An 18715-nucleotide genomic window follows, 5' to 3' on the forward strand; every position below is an offset into this window, starting at 1 on the left:
CAAGCTAAAATACATTGGTATTTTTGGTGGTTTTGGCCCAGCTACTCCTGCCTTCGGTCCCACTCCTCCGTGGAATTCGGCCCCGGAGAGCCTCTCTGAAATTGAATTCAGACTTCGGGTTGAAAGAGGTTCAACGTCCCTGACTTAGAGATATCTTGCATCTGAATATGGAGTTTCCACTTAACCAGCATGGCTAACTACTGTTGAAAAGCCTACATTCTGTGAATTTTTATAGTCCTTCTTTGAACTTGGCGGCCATCAACACATCTTGTGGGATACCAATTATTATGGCCACTTTTCTGTCAAGAAAAATCCGAAGTGGTGAACGCCAAGGTAACAGGCACGTAATCCAAAGCAACCGTAACAAAAATAAAAGTTACAGTGACACCAGAAACAGAAGACAAACCAGCAGAAAACCTCAATTAACAAAGCAGAGGGATCAGAGCCTACTTGGGCTTCCCTGCCTAAAGAACCTGACAATGGAATGAGCTCAAGGAGAGAGCCTAGCAGGACTTCCTGGGCAGGAAATTGTACAGTGCTGGTGCCACAACCAAGAAGGCCCTGCTCCTTGTATTGACCCGCAGCACCTCAGTCGGCAGGGGAACCCAGAGTGGGAACTCTGCCACCGATCTAAGGCAGGGGTGAAGAACTGAGGCGATCCAGATATTGTTGGGCTATGACCCCCAACATCCCTGACCACTGACCATGCTTGCTAGGGCTGATGGGAGTTGGAGTCCAAAAACATGTGGAGAATCATACATTCCCAACCCCTAAAAAGTAGACTCAGAAGAAACATAAGGCAGAAAGCAGTCCTCAAGGCACCCAATTCCAACTCAATTTCAGCAGCGGTTGCGCCTGTATATTACAGCTGAACTGATTAATATCACTTTTATTTCCGTGCCGCATTGATTTACTTAACCAGTTGATAATAGCTGGAAAATTCAGGTTGTTGGATTTCAATCCTAGGAATCCATCTGCAAGATTAATGACAGTCTAGGTCTGGACAGCAATCAGAGGCTCCAGAAAAATGACACAACTTGCACATAAATAGAACAGCTTGCCTTTTGCTACCCTTTGAAACTCCCTGAACGGAGAGAGAGTTTTGCTGTTCATAAAAGGAGGATTAATTGAACCAGGAATAATGTAAGCAGGTGGCTTGGGTGAACCCACCCCCCACAATACACCACAGAGATCATCCTCTTCTAACAACACTCCCTCTGGAGACCAAGGCACTCAGAACTCCCTACGACATTAAAACCCAAGATTAAATACAATAATTACACACATAACTTACCGGCCCCGCAGAATATAAAATGAATAGATGGTGGAGCATAATGCCAAAAAAACCATGGGAGCAGCTGAGCATGGGAGACAAAAAGGCGTATGACTGAACAACTCAAGACTTCCCCAAGCTAGCAATCACCAGATGTCTTTTGACTACAACTCCCATCACCCCCAGTCAGGATGCCTATGGCGGAGCTGGCTGGGGGTGATGTGTGTTGTAGTCCCGACACATTTGGAGGGTGCTGGCTTCGGGCAGGCTGATGCTAGACTACAGATTGGCAGGTCAATCAACTAACAATTTAGGGCGTGTTTGGACAGGGAAAAGGCCTACAACTCCCAGCATGCCAAAGCCACCACTGCTGTCTGGGACATACTGAGAGTTGTAGGACTTCTCTCTGTCTAAACATGCATAGGATTGGGCCCTCAGTTGATTAAATTGGTCATAATCCATTCTAATCACAGCACAGGTTTTGTTCATTGTTCAGGATTATGTTAAAGGCTGGTGAGAGAAAGACCTAAGCGAACACCCTGCAAAATGGAGATATAACTGAAGACTCAATACAATCATCGGGGGGGAAAGGATGATCCAATTATATATTTTTTGTTTATTTTTATTACGTATTTTATTTATTAAATATATGTCGCGCAATCCTCTGCCTACCAGACACCTGGGTCAATGGACAATAAAAACATTAATTCTTCACATAAAGCCAAGAAACATCCAGTTTAATCAGTGGTCTTTAACTGCTGAAATTGCTGTGACAGTTGTAAATTATTTAGTGCTCCTTTATCCCCACCACTCCCACAAGGAACTCTGGTTGACGTGTGGAGAGTATCTTCCCCCACCTCCATTTTATCCTCACAACAACCTTGTGGGGTAGGCCAGGCTCAGAGTTGGTGACTGGCCCATCCTGGCTGGGGATTATGGGAGTGATAGTCCAACACATCTGGGAGGCACCAGATTGGGAAAGGCTGCCTTAGTGCCTTGATAATCCCCATCTTTAATACAACAGTACCAAGGTCCCGAAGTCTGATAAATCATTCTTTCAAGCACGGTCTGACCCCGTGTTTTCCAGCATCTTGCATATTACAATCTCATTCCAAGGATTATGTGAAGTAAAGCAAGTGTTCTTTTCAGAATGGCCAATAAAAATATATTTTGGGATCCAAGGACATCTGAACTTTCAATATTGTGTTAATCATACAGAAAAATGAAGTCCAGCAATATATATTGTTTTGTTTTACTTTTTTGCTTTAAGACAGTCCACCAACAGTAAGTAAAATCACCTCTTTCCTCATCACATTTCCAGCACTTGCATTATACTAGCTAGGCTGCCCTCAATTTCCATTTTTAGGGCACAATCCTATGCCTGTTTAGACTGAAAAGACTGAAAAGAGTCCTACAACTCCCAGCATTCCTCAGCCAGCCAGGATTTTTTTCTGTCTAAACAGGCATAGATTGTGCCCTTACTCACTTCTGGCACACCGAGAGCCTAAGGCTGCAATCCTGTGCACAATTACTTCAGAGTAAGCACCAGAGAACTCAGGGGGACTAGGTTCCGAGTGAACATGTATACAACAACCATGAGCCAGCAGTGTGATGCAGCTGCGAAGAAAGCAAATGCAATCTTAGGCTCCATTAACAGAAGCAGAGTGTCCAGATCACTTATCACTTCTTAATGATAAGATAGTAACTTCCCAGTGCTAAGAGCTGTTCAAGAGTGGAACAGACTGCCTCGGGAGGTGATGGTCTCTCCTTCACTGGAGATATTTAAACAGAGGCTGGACAGTAATATGTCGCAGATGCAGAAGATCATCTTTCCCCAAGCAGGCACCCTCTGGATGTTTTTGGACAACAATTCCCATCAGTGTGGCCAATGCTTGGAGGTGATGGGACTTGTAGTCCAAAACATCTGGAAGGGACCAGGTTGGGGAAGGCTGTTATTGATGCAAGATGCCTGTCTGAGCAGGGGGTTAGACTGAATGACCTCCAAGGCTCCCTCCAAGTCTAAAATTCTATGAACCAGCCAACTCTCTTCCATGCAGATGTCACTGGAGAAAGCATATGATCTGACAGCTTTCTTCCCTGGTCACTTGGATGCTGTTCTTAGCTCACCAGAGGAGACTAGGAAAACAGCTTTTTACAAGCCTCTTATAACCCAGACTGACTCCATAGAGAGAAGCAATGCAGTCCTATGTATGTTTACTCAGAACTAAGTCCCAATGGGTTGAATGGGGGTTACTCCCAAGTGTACATAGGATTGCAACCTTAAAGGAGATTTTAATTGCTTTTGTTTCCAATCTAGCTAATTGCCATTTTAAAACCAAAAAAGGGGACATCGGCATTCTCTCCTTTGAGCCAGGCCAGGAGAAAAGTATCTGCAAGTAAACCACAATGGTAAATATCTCTAATAAGAAGCCCAAATCGCCAGGAAGCAGCAGGAGAAACAGATGAAAAGCTAACCCCATACGCTCAAGGTCAGCTACAAAATTTTCCTCTTGTGATGCTCAAAGGTTCAATTCATTATGAATAAAAAACAAGAGTGGAATTCGAAAGGAGGGCTAGGGGAAAAAGAGAGAGAAGACATTCCTAGGATGAACAACACAAGGTTTCCTATACAATATATTACATTTTCATTAAAATACGATTCCCATGAAATACCGTATGCCAAATACACCAAGGAAAACAAGAAGTTGAAAAAGGGCTTTCCAGCCCAATATTATGCATGTTTGTTCAGAAGCAAATGCCACTGAGTTCAACAAAACTTACTCCCAGGTAAAGGTGCACAGAGTTGCAACCTTTTCTGGCATTTGTCCAACAAGCAACAATGAAAAGCTACCTCCAGATTTTATTTTATTTTTTGTAATGCCAGATTTCAAAGTGATTGTTTGAAGTTTTGTTTTAGATTTTTCCATCCAAATGTATCTCATGCAACAATGAGCTAGTATAGTTATGGGGGGCGGGGGGTGAGGACATAGCTCAGATCTAAATCTACTGGGAGATCTCTGGGAGATTTTCAGTAGATCAGCAGTAGATTGCAGTAGATTTCGAACTGCCAACTGTTTAACAACAGCAGCAACAACATTAATAAATTTTGCAATCACCAGCAGTGGATTTTTCCTGCGGATGGGCTGGGAGTACCATTCAGTTCTGGTGCTGAAAACAAATTCCTGGGTTCAGAATTCTTTAATTCTGAGTGTATGTCTTTTGTGCCAGGCTCCAGTTGCTGAATCTCTGAGTTCTAATAATAAAAAAAAATAGATCTCACACAAGCCAAAGCCTGCCTAACGGGAAAGAGCAGGAGTCAAATCTTTGCTAAGTTGTTGGCCTGAGGCAAGCTGCCGTTTCTCAGGTTTGATCTACACATGCAGCAGGATGAAGTGGTAGAACGGGCCGCAGCATTTCAGACTGCAGGTTGAAGATGCCATTTTTGTAAAATGCTCCTCTATGTGACAACTCCCTGTACGTAGAAAATTAGCACATGAGGGAGAAAGCTGGGCTACAATCCAGTTCCCTGATACGCTAGATTTCTACCGAGAAGGAGTTGTGTTTTTTACATAGGGGAACGTTCAAAGAAGTGATTCTGCCTTCTTCAGCCTGAAGTGGAACAGTCCATTCCACCATTCTGCTGCATGTGTAATTCCAGCCCCTGTCTAACCTCCCTCAATGGTGGTTTTGAAAATAAAATGGAATGACCCCATGTACATTGCTCTGAATGCATAAGGTCAGACACAGATTTGATAAATAAACCAGAATCAAAAGAGATGAGTCATATATTATAAGTAAAAAGAAACCACATTTCCACCAGGACATAAAGTAATCTAGGTATCGCTTACCACTGAGTCAGAACTTTAAAAATAGTCATGGGGTGGCCAGTATGAAAAGCAGCCATATGGCAACCATGTAAGAACTCACAGCTTCTTTTTCCTTTTTTATTTCTGACATCTTTGCAAAAATAAATACTCTGCAGAAACAAATACTGAGCTATGTCGCTTCCCCAAAGCTCTCCTAGAATTTTTAAGAATCAGAGAGGAACTTGGAGAGCATCTAGTCCAGCCCCCTGCTCCACACAGGAATCTTGCAACTACAGTATCCCTGACCAAGGTCATCCAGCCTCTCCTTAAATACCTCCAGGAAAGGACAGCCAGCCACCTCCCAAGGCAGTCTGTTACACTGTCAGACAGCTCTTACCCAGTGGAGGCTGGTGGCTCTGATGTCAGTGGGACAGTGAATCCGCTCCAGGTTTCAGTCAGAACCAGTCAAAACTCTAACGGAGCTATCCAAGGTGGGGAGACCTTGGATAGCTCCTTTGGCATTCTAACTGAAACCCAGAGAGGATTCACCACCCCACTGACATCGGAGCCCCCGGCCTACACTGCTTGAGGACTTTTCTCCATTAATGCAGGGCTGTTTCTTGGGGGGAGGGGGGCAAACAGGGCGGCTTCCTTGAGTGCCAAAACAACCCCCCCTCCAGCCACCCCCCATCCTTGCCACCCAGAGCCCACACACCCGCCCAATCTCTCGCTCTCAGGGAGAGATCAATCAGGTGGGTGGGCTCTCCAGAGTACCAGCCGGGCCGAAATGCCACACTTTGAAGTGCCCTTCCTTGAAGCCAGACATTCTGGGTGAGGTGGCTATACACTCTACTGCCATAGCACAAGCGATCTCCAGGGCCGCTTTCACCCAGAATCCCTCACTTTCAGGAAGGACCCCTCGAAGGATGCCGTAGCCTCTGGTGGACCGCCTAGTGTAAGTCAGGAGGCCAAATCCGGCTCTCCTGGAGGCTAAATCCAGCCCTCCAGAATTCCCTAGATAGTCACACACACACCTTCCTCTGGCCCTCTGCCTCCCAACTGCTGATGATTTGGTAGTTTCCTGGCTGTTGTGCAGTTTCTCTCGCCCCTTCTAAAAGGCTGAAATGCCTCTCCTAAGTCATAGTTACTGGCTGTAAGAGCTTTAAGCTACAGGATGCTGGTTTGGGAGAATTTATTGTATTTTGGCCATGCCCCTTTTGCCTTTGGCTCCACCCACCACCAGAAAGTGGCCCCTGAGAGTGTCTCCTAAATGGAATGTGGCCCTCGGGCAGAAAAGTTCCCCACCTCCACCCTAGCACCTGCTGGTTGCTGAGCTTAAGAACATCAGAAGAGCCATGCTGGATCAAACCAAGGGTTCATCTAGTCCAGGATTCTGTTCACACAGTGGCCAACCAGCTGCCTGTGGAAACCCACAAGCAGGACATGAGTGCAACAGCACCCTTCCCGCCGTGTTCCCCAGCAACTGGTGTACACAGGCTCACTGCTTCTGATACTGGAGGCAGCACAGAGCCATCAGGACTAGTAGCCATTGATAGCCTTCTCCTCCAGGAATTTGTCCAACCCCCTTTTAAAGCCATCCAAAGTGGTGGCCGTCACTACATCCGGTGGTAGCGAATTCCATAGTTTAACTATGCGCTGTGCAAAAAAGTCCTTCCTTTTATCTGCCCTGAATCTCTCAACAATCAGCTTCATGGGATGACCCTGCTGGGTTCTAGTATTACGAGAGAGGGAGAAAAATGTCTCCCTATTCACATTCTCCACTCCATGCATCATTCTGTAGACCTCTATCATGTCTCCCCTTACCCTCCTTTCTTCCAAGCTAAACAATCCCAGCTGTCGTAACCTTCTCTCACAGGGGAGTCGCTCCAGCCCCTTGATCATTTTAGTTGCCATTTTCTGCACTTCTTCAAGCTCTACAATATCCTTTTTTTAGGTGTGGTGACCAGAACTGGACCCTTTCATGGATCACTGCCTTGTGGCGAAGGGGCTTGTGTACCTCAGTGAAGCCATAAGCTACACCGTGCAGGGCCACCCAAGACGGACAGGTCATAGCGGAGAGTTCTGACAAAATGTGGTCCACTGGAGAAGGAAATGGCAACCCACTCCAGTATTCTTGCCAAGAAAACCCCATGGAACGTATCACAAGGCTAAAAGATATGATGCCAGAAGATGAGCCCCTCAGGTCGGAAGGTGTCCAACATACTACTGGGGAAGAGCAGAGGGAATTTCCAAGTAGCGCCAGAAAGAGTGAAGCGGCTGGGCCAAAGCCAAAAGGACACTCAGCTGTGGATGTGTCTGGTGGTGAAAAGAAAGTCCGATGCAGTATTCCAAGTGTGGTTGCACCTTAGGTTTGTATAGGGGCAGTATGATATTGGCAGTTTTATTCTCAATTCCTTTTCTAATTATGCCTCACATGGAGTTTGCCTTTCTTTACAGCGGCCGCACACTGGGTTGACATCTTCACTGAGCTCTCCGCCACAACACCCAGATCTCTTTCCTCCTTGCAAAGAATGCTGGACTGGGTGAGCCTCAGCTCCAATCCTGCGGGGCGCATTTGATGTTCTTAAGCAAGGGTAAGGGTGCACACACAAGATCACTTAACATGGGTTTTGTGATGCTTTTATTGTTAAGCGATCCCACGTATGTGCACTCCCGCTTTACAAATTTAGACACATGGGTGTGGATAGGCCACGGGATTTCCAGTTGGCAAAAAGGAGACCACCCAAGACGGAAGCTGGCTGGCCCACCCACCTCTGTCTTAGGGGAATGATCTCAAAGGTGGATATGAACGTTCCTGGCAGCCTCCTTGAGGCAGGGTTGCCAATTCTATTCTAATAAAGTGATTGCACGGACAAAACCAGAGAGTCGGATATGTACAAAATTAATTACCGGGGAGGCTGGGGAGGAAGAATATAGCTTTCAATCAATGCTCCTTATCAACCTAATTGCCAGCACAGCAATTTTAAGGCAATCCTTTGAGGTTCTTTATAAAGCAAAAAGATGCCAGAAGGGCATTTTCATTTCTTTCTTTTTTTCCTTTCCTTGCGTTGACTTTTTATTAACAATGCTATATTGGTAGGCCAGGGGAATGAACCAGACTTGGTGAAGTCTCATGCCTTGTGGTTTGCAAATGCTGCCAACTTAAACCCACTTGGCGTCAGTGGTCCATTACAGAGAACATCTCAAACAGCAGGAAATTCAAACTGCCACCAAGAGTTAAATCTGTTTTGTGGTCTGGGAAGGAAATGAGTGCTTCCACCACCAAAAAGACAGTCCTGTTGTATCACTTTCCAGGTCACGATGTGTAAAATTATTTCCTTCTGCACCACCACCCCCAGAAAAAAAATCTCCAAAAGCAAAAAGGAGATAGGAATTTGTGTGCTGAAAAAGAGAAGTCCTTATTTGTCCTTGATAAATCTGCTTCATACAAATTTAAACAGCAGATTGTTGCTTGCTTGCAAAATCCCCCTACTGCAGCATTCCCAAAACTTCTGTTCATCAAAGTGCACTTTTTCCTGAATTAAAACTGGATCCACACTTCACTAAAGGTTTACTTTTAGAATGGAAAAAGGAATTGGGCATCTCGATATTACTCTCTGGTACAGCCAGACTTGGAATACCATGTATCCTTTTGGGCACCCCCATCCCCAAAAGGGTACTGGATAGCTGGAAGGGGAAATTAGGAGGCTGGAATATCTCTTCCCTACAAAGGAAGGCTGCTGTGTTTGGGGCTTTTGAGCCAAGAAAAAAGGCAACTAAAGGCACAGTCCTATTCATGTTTAGACAGAAAGAAGTTCTACGGTTCTCAATGCTGGGAGTTGTAGGACCTTTTTCTGTCTAAACATGCATAGTATTGCACCCTAAGGGAAGCCACTATAGAGTAGGGGTAGTCAACTTACAGGGGTCATGGGGCCACATTGCTGGCTGGGGGATGCTAGGAGTTGTAGTCCAATACATCTGGACGGCACCAGGTTGGTGAAGGCTGGAGTAGGGGGTTTGTCTTCTGCACAGAAACAGGAACACTTCTCACAAAGAGCAATGCAACCATGTGACATCCAAGGCTCTCTTCTTGCAACCAGCTGCCCTGGGGCAATTCTAGGCAGAACTTTGGCAATCCTCTTTCACATTGGAATTGCAACTGACAGGCATCGGAGGAAGAGAGACCCACCTCCTTGCTTCCTGGTACATGTCCATTTTAAGTCACTGTCTCTGTTCAACTTGTCAGGAGACTGGGGGGAGGGGGGCTTTTTAAAAAAACATTCAGTATGCCCATATTTGCCCTAGAGTTCTTCAGGTTTCTCCCCACCCCCATCCTTGAGACTTTATAGCCCTTTCCAGATATTCAAGGTGTGTACAATAAATATACATGCACGAAGGAGTGAAGGGGCCCTACCCTGAAGCCGCATGTGTTCATGACATCTGTAGTGAACCCTCTCTACGGGGTTCCCGATCACATGCAGAGCTCTATCTGCATAGAATGAGGTTTTAATCAGGTCCTGGATTTTTCTTATTGTTTGTTTGTTTGTTTATTTATTTATTTATTTATTACATTTCTATACCACCCAATAGCCAAAGTTCTCTTTTGTTGATTGTTTAAAACTGTTTTAAAAAGATGTGTGTCTCTGTGTGCGCTCTCTGTTCATATCTTTGGATGTAAATGGTTTTTATAATGTATATTTAAGGTTTTAATCTTTGTAAACCACGCAAAGAGCTTCAGATATTGGACGGTATAGAAATGTAATCAATAAGATGAAATCTGTATACAGATGTTCTGAAGATGAACACACGCAGATTGGGAGCACAGCATGCCGCTTTCTCTCCCCATACGCATGTTCATAATACATACTTTGGAATACCTGAAAAGGTTTTATAAATTACATCCGAGCAATTGATCAGAGGCATCTTGACTCCAATGCACACATACTTGCAAATGTATGTGCATAAGATGTCAATGCACTGGCTCCCTTTGACGGCCCCTGTAACTGCCTACCCAGATAGTAAACATTGCTGAACACATTTGGACTGCAACTATCCTATAATACCTACAACTGGATCAATTGCAGGGGGGGGGGGAGTTAATAGGCTATTTAAAGGAAATTATGCTCAGTTTACTAACACAACCTGCTTCCAAAGGCAATGCAGAGAGTTTATTGCAGGATAAATGAATACAATATACAGCAGGCAAAAAAAAAGCGCCTTCAGTAATGGGAAGGGGGGAGCCCAGAACATGATCCTTGGCAGGGAGAACAGAGATGTTATAAGCAAGAAAGCTTGTGTGTGTTTTTCCATTCCGTGAAATGTTAGGGTGCTTGCCATTCCACCCGCTGCGCACATGGTCCGATTGCTAAAACCGCGCTCTGTCAGTTATGTGGAATTCTAAGGCCAATTAACCCCGCTAGGGAACCGGAACACAGGGCGCTGCCTTATGCTGAGTCAGACCCTGGGTCCATCTAGCCCAGTACTGTTGACACTGACTGGCAGCAGCAGCTCTCCAGGGTTTTAGGCAGGATTTTTCCTAGCCCTACCTGGAGACATCGGGGATTGAACCTGGGACCTTCTGCCTGCCAAGCAGGGCCCCACCACTGAGCTACAGCCCCTCCCCATCCGGCATCTGTGGAAATAAAAATTGTCCACCCTACTACCTATGTGGTTCTGTTCTTAAAACAGGAAGTTAGAAGCCTAGCTCTCACTGAAGCGGTGAACCTGTGCCTGGACTGTACCACTTTGGGATTGCAACCACAGGCTGATGCGACTGGATGCTTCTCCTCATAAAAACATTCCTTGGACTTAAAACAACTAGCTTTTCAAGGAGCAGGTTTCCGGCTGAGCCTTCCCCCTGACATGCTATGTTTCTATGTGCAGGGATATACATTTGTTACATATTTTTTGCCAGCGAGTCCCTGCCTGCAATCTGAGGTGGGACAGCACAGGTTTACCACTCACCTGAAAACTAAGGCTAGAGACTTTAACCCTGTGCTCCTAAATTTGATACCAGATCTCCACTTAGGTTCCCTACTACAGCTAATGCCCACAAATATGCAGACTGATAGATCCCACAGCCCAATCCACACGCTCAACATCCACGTCTTGTCTTTCAGTGGCTTAAAGCTGGTATCAGAGCCTGCCATAAGCCTTTATTCTAGGCCTGGTCATGGGGCAGGGTGAGGCAAGCTAAACATTAACTATGCTGTATACGGTTTCCTTGGGCAATCATAACACTTCTGAGGCTCTGTATTTGTGCACTTCTACCCTAGAGATTATGCAATCAGTTTGACAAAGCAGGCGTTGAAATGGACAGAGACTTTCAGCATCCCAGATATGAACAGCAAGACCCAAGTGGCATTCTGCAAGGGGCCAGTATCACATTTTTAGGTGTCTGGAATTATTCTAGACTCAAAATCTGAAAACTGGTTTGTGAAAATCTGTGGGTCGGCAAAGGCAAGTTGTGTGTGTGGGGGGGGGGAGCGGAGAAGGGCAGAGAGAATAAAAAGCAGAAGCGTGGTTTGTTTGCTCCTTTGGAATCTTTTCAAATCACACATGGTTCTTGTTAAGACACATCATTAGCAATTGTGTACAGTCACAGACAGCATTTTTGTAGCCAACAAGATAGAGGGCAGGCCTCCCGTTCGATCTTGATGGGCCTTCAAAATCAAGGTGGCTATCTCAGTCCTGACTATAACAACCAATCAGATACACCATGATTAATTCCATTTTACAGAAGGGAAACACTGGGCCCAAAAGTGCCTTGACCAACGCTGACAGTTATCCCCCCACCGAGATCTGAATTCAGGGCATCTGTCACAATCAAAGATGCAACAATGACCGATAGCATAGGTGGTGTGTGTGTGTGTGTGTGTGTGTGTATATATATATATATATTTAGAGGGCAAGATCCAGGTTTAAATCCTGGGCAGGCGTGAAACTCAGCTAAGGGGATCTGGGAACCTGCGTTATGATGCTGTCACAATGATAAAACAAGATAACCACCGTGCACACCCACCACCCGTTGAACGGTCCTTAAAGCCGCGGACAATGGCTGATAATACACTTTAGAGCAGTCTTCCCCGACGCTGCGCCTCCAGATGTGCTAGACTACAACTCCCGTCATCCCAGTAGCAACATCTGGAGAGCACCAGGTTAGGGAAGGCTGTAACAGAAAGTTATAAAGCTATGCCTAGCTCAGAAGAGTGGAGATGTAAATTTCTCTGCCTTTCCCTTAATACAAGTCCTCGGGGCAGGGTGTGGATGTGAACCCAACGCAATTGATTGGCAGTCTATTCAGGCCAGATGAGAGCAGATTTCTTTGCACTTAGTTATGGAATTCCCTGCCACAAGGTTTTGAGCTGGCACTGGCTAAGATGGCTGTAAAGGGATATTGGACAAACGTATATGGAGACGACAGCCTGGCTCACACACAACACTAACCCATGGTACAGATTGTTGAATTCTGGGTTGTCGTGATGTGTGAACATTGCTGTGCTAATAAACCATGGTTTGCTAACCACAAACAACCCAGAAAGAGAACCCATGGACCTGTTTTGCACATCATGCTGTAATTCCTGGGTTGTTTAACCCAGGAAGGAACGCTGCGTCACATGCACTCAGCTTTTCTCCTTGCAATTAACAACCCAGGAACGCCGCATTCCTGGGTTGTTTCGTGATGTGGAAACCCGGAAACTACAGGTTGTTTGAGGGTAAACAACCCAGAGTTAACCCAACAAAATATGGGCAATTGTTGGGTTAACTGAGTTGTTTCACCCATAAACAACCCAGAGTTTCCAGGTTCACATGTCATGAAGCAAGCCAGGAACAGGGGATTCCTGGGTTGTTAACGCAGAAATGACAAGCGGGCAGCAGGCAGTCCTTTCATCATTTCGCTCATTCCCAGCAATTCCTGGGTTAAACAGCTCAAGAACTGCAGCATGACACACAAACCAGCCCATGGTTTGTTGTTGGGTTGTGAACTCTGAGTCGTTTAAATCACGGGTAGTCATTTACATGTGAATCCAGAATCACAGGCTGTTGTTCATGGATTGTTTCACCAGGTTACAGAAGCGGCAGACAAGAGTGGTAAAAACAACCCCAGCCATTCTACATGCCAGTACTACAGTGCCGCAATGGCATTTGGGATACAGGGAAGGGAGCAGGCAAAGGGGTAGGGACATAAACAACCAAGGGACTGAGAAAACAAACCACAGTTTGTTTGAGTGCCTTGCCCAGGGTAGGGCAACAAACCATGAGTTAAATAAACCATGGGTTAGCACTATGTGTGAACCAGACCATCGTCGGACAGCAGCCATTAGCAGTTAAGTGTTTAGAAGCAGCAGGCTGGGGATAGCGGCAGGCAGAGACTACCTTCAAGCCCTCCTCAGGGGCTTCCCAGACGGTGTCCAGCTGGCCACTTTTGGAAGCAGGATTCTGGACTAGATCACAGACTTTTGGTCTGATCCAGCATGGCTCTTGTTACGAAGCCGCCTTACACCAAATCAGACCATCCATCCATTTAGCCCAGTACTATCAATTTTGGTCGGTGGCCATCATTCCAGACCCTTTGCTTCTCTGGGATAGCCAAGCAAGATTGTCTTAGCTGGAGTTACTGGGGATTGAACCAGAGACCTTCTGTGTGCAAAGCATAGAATCATAGAATAGTAGGGTTGCAAGGGGCCTACAAGGCCATCGAGTCCAACCCCCTGCTCAATGCAGGAATCCAAGTCAAAGCATCCCTGGCAGATGGCTGTCCAGCCTCATCTTGAACGCCTCCAGTGTGGGAGAGCCCACCGCCTCCCTAGGTAATTGGTTCCATTGCCGTATTGCTCTAACAGTCAGGGAGTTTTTCCTGATGTTCAGCCGGAATCTGGCTTCCTGTCACTTGAGCCCATGATTCCGTGTCCTGCACTCTGGGATGATCGAGAAGAGATCCTGGCCTTCTTCTCTGTGACAACCTTTTCAAGTACTTGAAGAGTGCTATTGTATCTCCCCTCAGTCTTCTCTTCTCAAGGCTAAACATGCCCAGTTCTTTCAGTCTCTCTTCATAGGGGTTTGTTTCCAGTCCCCTGATCATGTCTGTTGCCCTCCTCTGAACCCTCTCCAGTTTGGTCTGCATCCTTCTTAAAGTGTGGTGCCCAGAACTGGACACAGTACTCCAGATGAGGCCAAAGCAGTGCCGAGTAGAGGGGAACTAGTACTTCCCGGGATTTGGAAGCTATGCTTCTATTACTGCAGCCCAAAAGAACATTGGCCTTTTTTGCAGCCGCATCACATTGTTGGCTCATATTCAGCTTGTGATCGACAGCAATTCCAAGCACGTGGAATTCCACCTCTGAGCTATCATCCTTCTCTGGTCACTGACACATGTGCCCAAATCATGCCCCATCCTTGGCCAAAAAAAAAGAGTCAGGCTAACTTGTGTTTTTAGCGATGCTGCCTGAATAGCTACATGAAAGGGGCCTGCATTGACCGTGTCTCTTTCTCAGTGTGAGGGGCCACAACTCAGTGTGATAGAGCTCATGTTTTGCATGCAGAAGGTTCCAGGTCCGATTCCCGGCTTCTCCAGGTAAGGCAAGGAAGGAATCCTGCCTGAAACCTTCAGCAGCGGCTGCCAGTCAATGTCAACAGTACCTGGTCTGACTCTGTATAAGGCAGCTTCCGACGTTCTCCTTTTTCTCATCTAACTGCAAACCGCCCCCCACAAAAGCTTGGTCAGAGCTCACTGCAATATATGCAGTTGTTGTTGGTGAACAGCGTTCTGAGGGAGGTGGCCTTGTTTGATGGGAGAGTCCATTAAAGGGAGCAAAGAACACATCGCAGCACTTCGCACCGAAGGGTTATAAACAATGCTTCCGGTAGAAAAGACTCCCGGCACCGCTCTCATTTTGAAAATGAACGTATCTAGATCAGGGAAGAGGCAACCTGGTGCCCTTCAGATGTTTTTGGACTACAACTCCCATACGTCCCAGCCTACATGGTGAATGGACAGGGATTTTGGGAGATGTAGTCCAAACATCTAGAAAGCATGGGGTCACCTACCCTTGATCCAGAGCAGCCTTGCTGGGTGGGGATTATGGGGGCTCCTGCTTCTAGGATCTCAGGCAAAGGTCTTTTCCCATAATCTCCTCCCTGATCCTTCTACCTGGAGGCGCCAGGTTTGACCAAGGGACTCTCTCTCCAACACGCCTGGAGGGTTCCAGGTCAGGGAAGGCTGCCCTGGAGACAGCTGCCCTGTAAGAAAGAGCATGACCTGTATAAGCTCCTAGTGTCCACTCCTTCTCCAAAGGATCAGTAAGAAAAGTGACCCAGGCAAACCCACCCCAAGCTAACAACGCACAACCATCCTTCCCAAGAACAATCCACCACAGATAGATTGTTGATCATGATCCACCCACATAGTTTCTGCTACTCAGACTTGGGGAAAACTCAGCACTTCTCCTGAAAGTATCCATTAACTAAGCACAAAAAAGCTGAACTCTGTTTTTTTCTTTTTAATGTTACTGAAGCTATGCCCAGAGATGACCCATCCCATGTGCCTGTTCATCAGGGGGGAAACCACCCAGTATAAGCACGTTTCCTGCATTCCGAACAAGGGCCCTCGGGGAGATATGAAGCTGCCTCGTACAGAGGGTCAGCTCTCTGATCCATCAAGCTCAGTGCACTGGCAACAGCTCTCAGGGGCGGGGGACCTGTGGCCACCCAGATGTTGCTGGACCACAGTTCCCATCATCCCTGACCAGTCGGGCCGATGAGATTTGGAGTCTGACAACAGCCAAGGTTCCCTACTCCAGCTTCTAGGATCTCAGGCAAAGATCTTTTCCCATAATCCCCTCCCTGTTCCTTCTACCTGGAGGCACCAGGTTTGACCAAGGGACTTTCTCCATGCTGCTGAGCCATAGGGCCTCCCCCTACTGCAGGTGTGGGCAACCTGTGGCCCCCTCGGGCTAATGTCAAAAGCCCTCTGCATGGGATCACTTCAGACCTCTGGCATGAGTGATCTGTCCCTCCACTGGCAGCCTGCCAGGCAAGAAGGGAAGGGGAGGGAGAGAGAAGGGATGACACATCCACATTTGGCCCTGGCTCAGCCTACTGCTGGATTCAGCCCCTGCTCAACCGCCATGTGGCCCCCGACATATTATCCCTGAGAGAACGCAGCCCCCGACAGAAAAAAAAAACCTGCCCTAGCAGAAGCATCAAGCTCTGCAGTACACAATACTTGACCCACACATCCCATCTCCTTTTCTCTTTGGCTCTCCACCACCATCAGAGGACTGAGCCTCCACTCACACATGCCATGCGCACACACACACTCAACACCCCCAGGTCACTTAATCAGTTCTGGTTTGCATCACCGGAGGACAGCAAGTGCAAATGTGCAAAGGACTGCCTCTGCTGAAAAGCAGGACATTCAGGCGATAGGTGGTGGATTATGCACCTGGGGAAGTCACTGCTGTGTGGTGGCAACGCAGAGTGAGGAGCGCGGAAGTCTGAAAAAGCCCCAATGCAAACCAGGGGTCCTCACAGAACCAAAGGCAATGATTCTAAAGCAGCTATCCCCCCCCCACACACACACACACACACACGCACACTGCCAACCTGGACCCTCCTGCTGTGCTGACTACAACCCCCATGGCCCCCAGCCAGCAGGGCCATGCTGGCTGTAGTCCAGCACTTCACAGCGATTCCAACTTGGCAGCGGGGGGGGGATGCCTTAAGAGGTGAGAAAAATACATTAAAAAAATACCAATGATTTGCGTGCAACAGAGTGGTTAAAGCATAATAAGCTGTAATCCTTCTGCATTAAGTGATCCTGCATTTGCAACCCCACCCACCACCCCCAGAAATATCCCCAGGGAGCCAGAAAAGCACAGGGGGTAATGATGAAATACGTGCACTCCTACCTTATCTGGGTGCTATTTTCAAAATGAGGGGCTACTCTCTCAATATTTAGAGCAGCCTGCACCAGTTGAGGAAGGCAGGTTTATAGAGTTCTGGACACGCAGATCAACTTTTGTTTCACTCTGCTCCAAAGAACAAGCAACAAAATTGATCTCCTGCAGCCTTAGCCAAAGCCCCAAACATATCGCAGTGACTCCGCAACTCAAAAACACATAGGAGTGGGAAGGCGAATTAAAGATTTCAGCCGCCACTCTCTAGGAATTGCACCCACTCTGCGTTCATTTTTATAGTTATGGAAGCTCCAATCCTAAACACACTTGCCACCGAAGGAAGCCCCACCGAACACAGTGGGATTTCCTGCAGCATAAACATACATAGGATTGTGCTGTCAAGCCCCCAACAAGCCGCCACCAACACCAAAGGCAACGACTTCCCGAAAGCCTCATCCACAACCCTCCTGAGGCCCAGGTATTCGGAGTTACGCCCCTAGAAGGCAGCCAGAGTTCCCCAGAACCAGCCTGCCATCACCATCATCAAGGGCTGTTGCAAATGGGGGATAAAGGAGGACGTCCGGCGCTCCAAACCCAATGGCTCCATGCCGCCCCCAGTAAGGTTCTGCCCCAGCCCTCTGCTCCGACTGCGAGAAGACGAGGCGGCGCAGGGCGAAGCGCCGATGCCTTTGTTAAATGGCCCACTGGCGGAGCTGCGATTGTTTCGGGAACGAGCCCTGCTCAGAACCGGGGGGGGGGGGGTGGAGAGAGAAAGGGCGCCGGCCCGCCCTCACCCTCCTCGGGGATGCCACAGACCTGGTCTCGGAAGAACGAACACTGGGATTTTTATTCTTAGCATTAGCATTCTGCGAAGGGAGCATCTGCTCGAGGAAAGACCCGCGTTCCGTTCTGTGCCGTGGGGAGGCGTCTCGGAAGGCTGGGGCGGAACGAAGCGCGACCCGGGGCAGGAGCCGCCCCAACCCCGGGCCCTGCTCGGCGTGGCGGGGCGCATCACCCGCCCCGCGGGTCGCGGGGCTCGCGCCGTCGGCGGCAGCCCACCCCCACGGCGGGGAAACTTCCCCAGGAGGGCTCGCCTCCCCATCCAGCACGGAGGCCGGGGGCGGGCGGGCGGGGGGATGTGGGAAGAACTCTTCCCGGAGGAGGCTCGAACTTGGCGGCCCGCTCGCCGGCCGGGCAGCAGGAGGCGACGCGCGCCGGGACGCGGCGCGGAGGGCAGGGGAGCGGCGCCCGGGCGCCTCGCCTGGCGGGGCCCCGGGAAGCCCCCGCGCGGCGCCTCGCGGGGGGCGGCGCGCGAAGCAGACTCACCGGCTTCTTCCCTGGCCTCCCTCCCCTCCTGCCGCCGCAGGGGAGCTGGGCCGGCTGCGCGGCTGCCTCCGCTCGCTCGCCTCGGCCGCTCCCTCGCGCGCCTCTCCCGCGCCAGGCGAGCGCCAGCCCAGGCCCGTCTGGGCTGGCACCGCGCGCGCGCTCCGCCCCCGCCCTGCTGCCGGAGCGGCCGGCCACCCACCCCCGGCCCCGCCCCGCCCCGCCGGCCGGCCGAGGCGCCCCGCTCGCTCCCACCCGGCCCGCGAAAGGACTGCGGCAGCGCCCGCCCCCGCGGCCCCCTGCCCGCCTCGCCCATTGGCTCGCCTCCCCGCGGCCCCGCCTCGCCCATTGGCTGCCGGGGGCGTCCTGCGTGCCTCCCCCCCGCCTTATCCCCCCTCGGAAGGTGGTGCTGCCGG

The 18715-nt window shown here is 48.7% G+C and overlaps 1 protein-coding gene across 2 annotated transcripts in view; it reads right to left on the bottom strand.

Moving 5' to 3' along the window:
- The window catches only part of PAK1 (p21 (RAC1) activated kinase 1), a 121440-nt gene extending 102999 nt beyond the window's left edge, over positions 1 to 18441 (bottom strand). For both annotated transcript variants that reach the window (XM_084842467.1, XM_084842469.1), the window contains exon 1: positions 18303 to 18441. The gene's annotated coding sequence lies outside the window, so the exon portion shown is untranslated. The remainder of the gene's footprint in view (positions 1 to 18302) is intronic.
- Between the last annotated feature and the right edge of the window lie 274 nt (positions 18442 to 18715).

The sequence above is a fragment of the Heloderma suspectum genome, chromosome 3 (genome assembly GCF_057233095.1).
Source record: "Heloderma suspectum isolate Gila_16-S chromosome 3, 16-S_ref, whole genome shotgun sequence".
In the NCBI taxonomy this organism is placed as follows: domain Eukaryota; kingdom Metazoa; phylum Chordata; class Lepidosauria; order Squamata; family Helodermatidae; genus Heloderma; species Heloderma suspectum.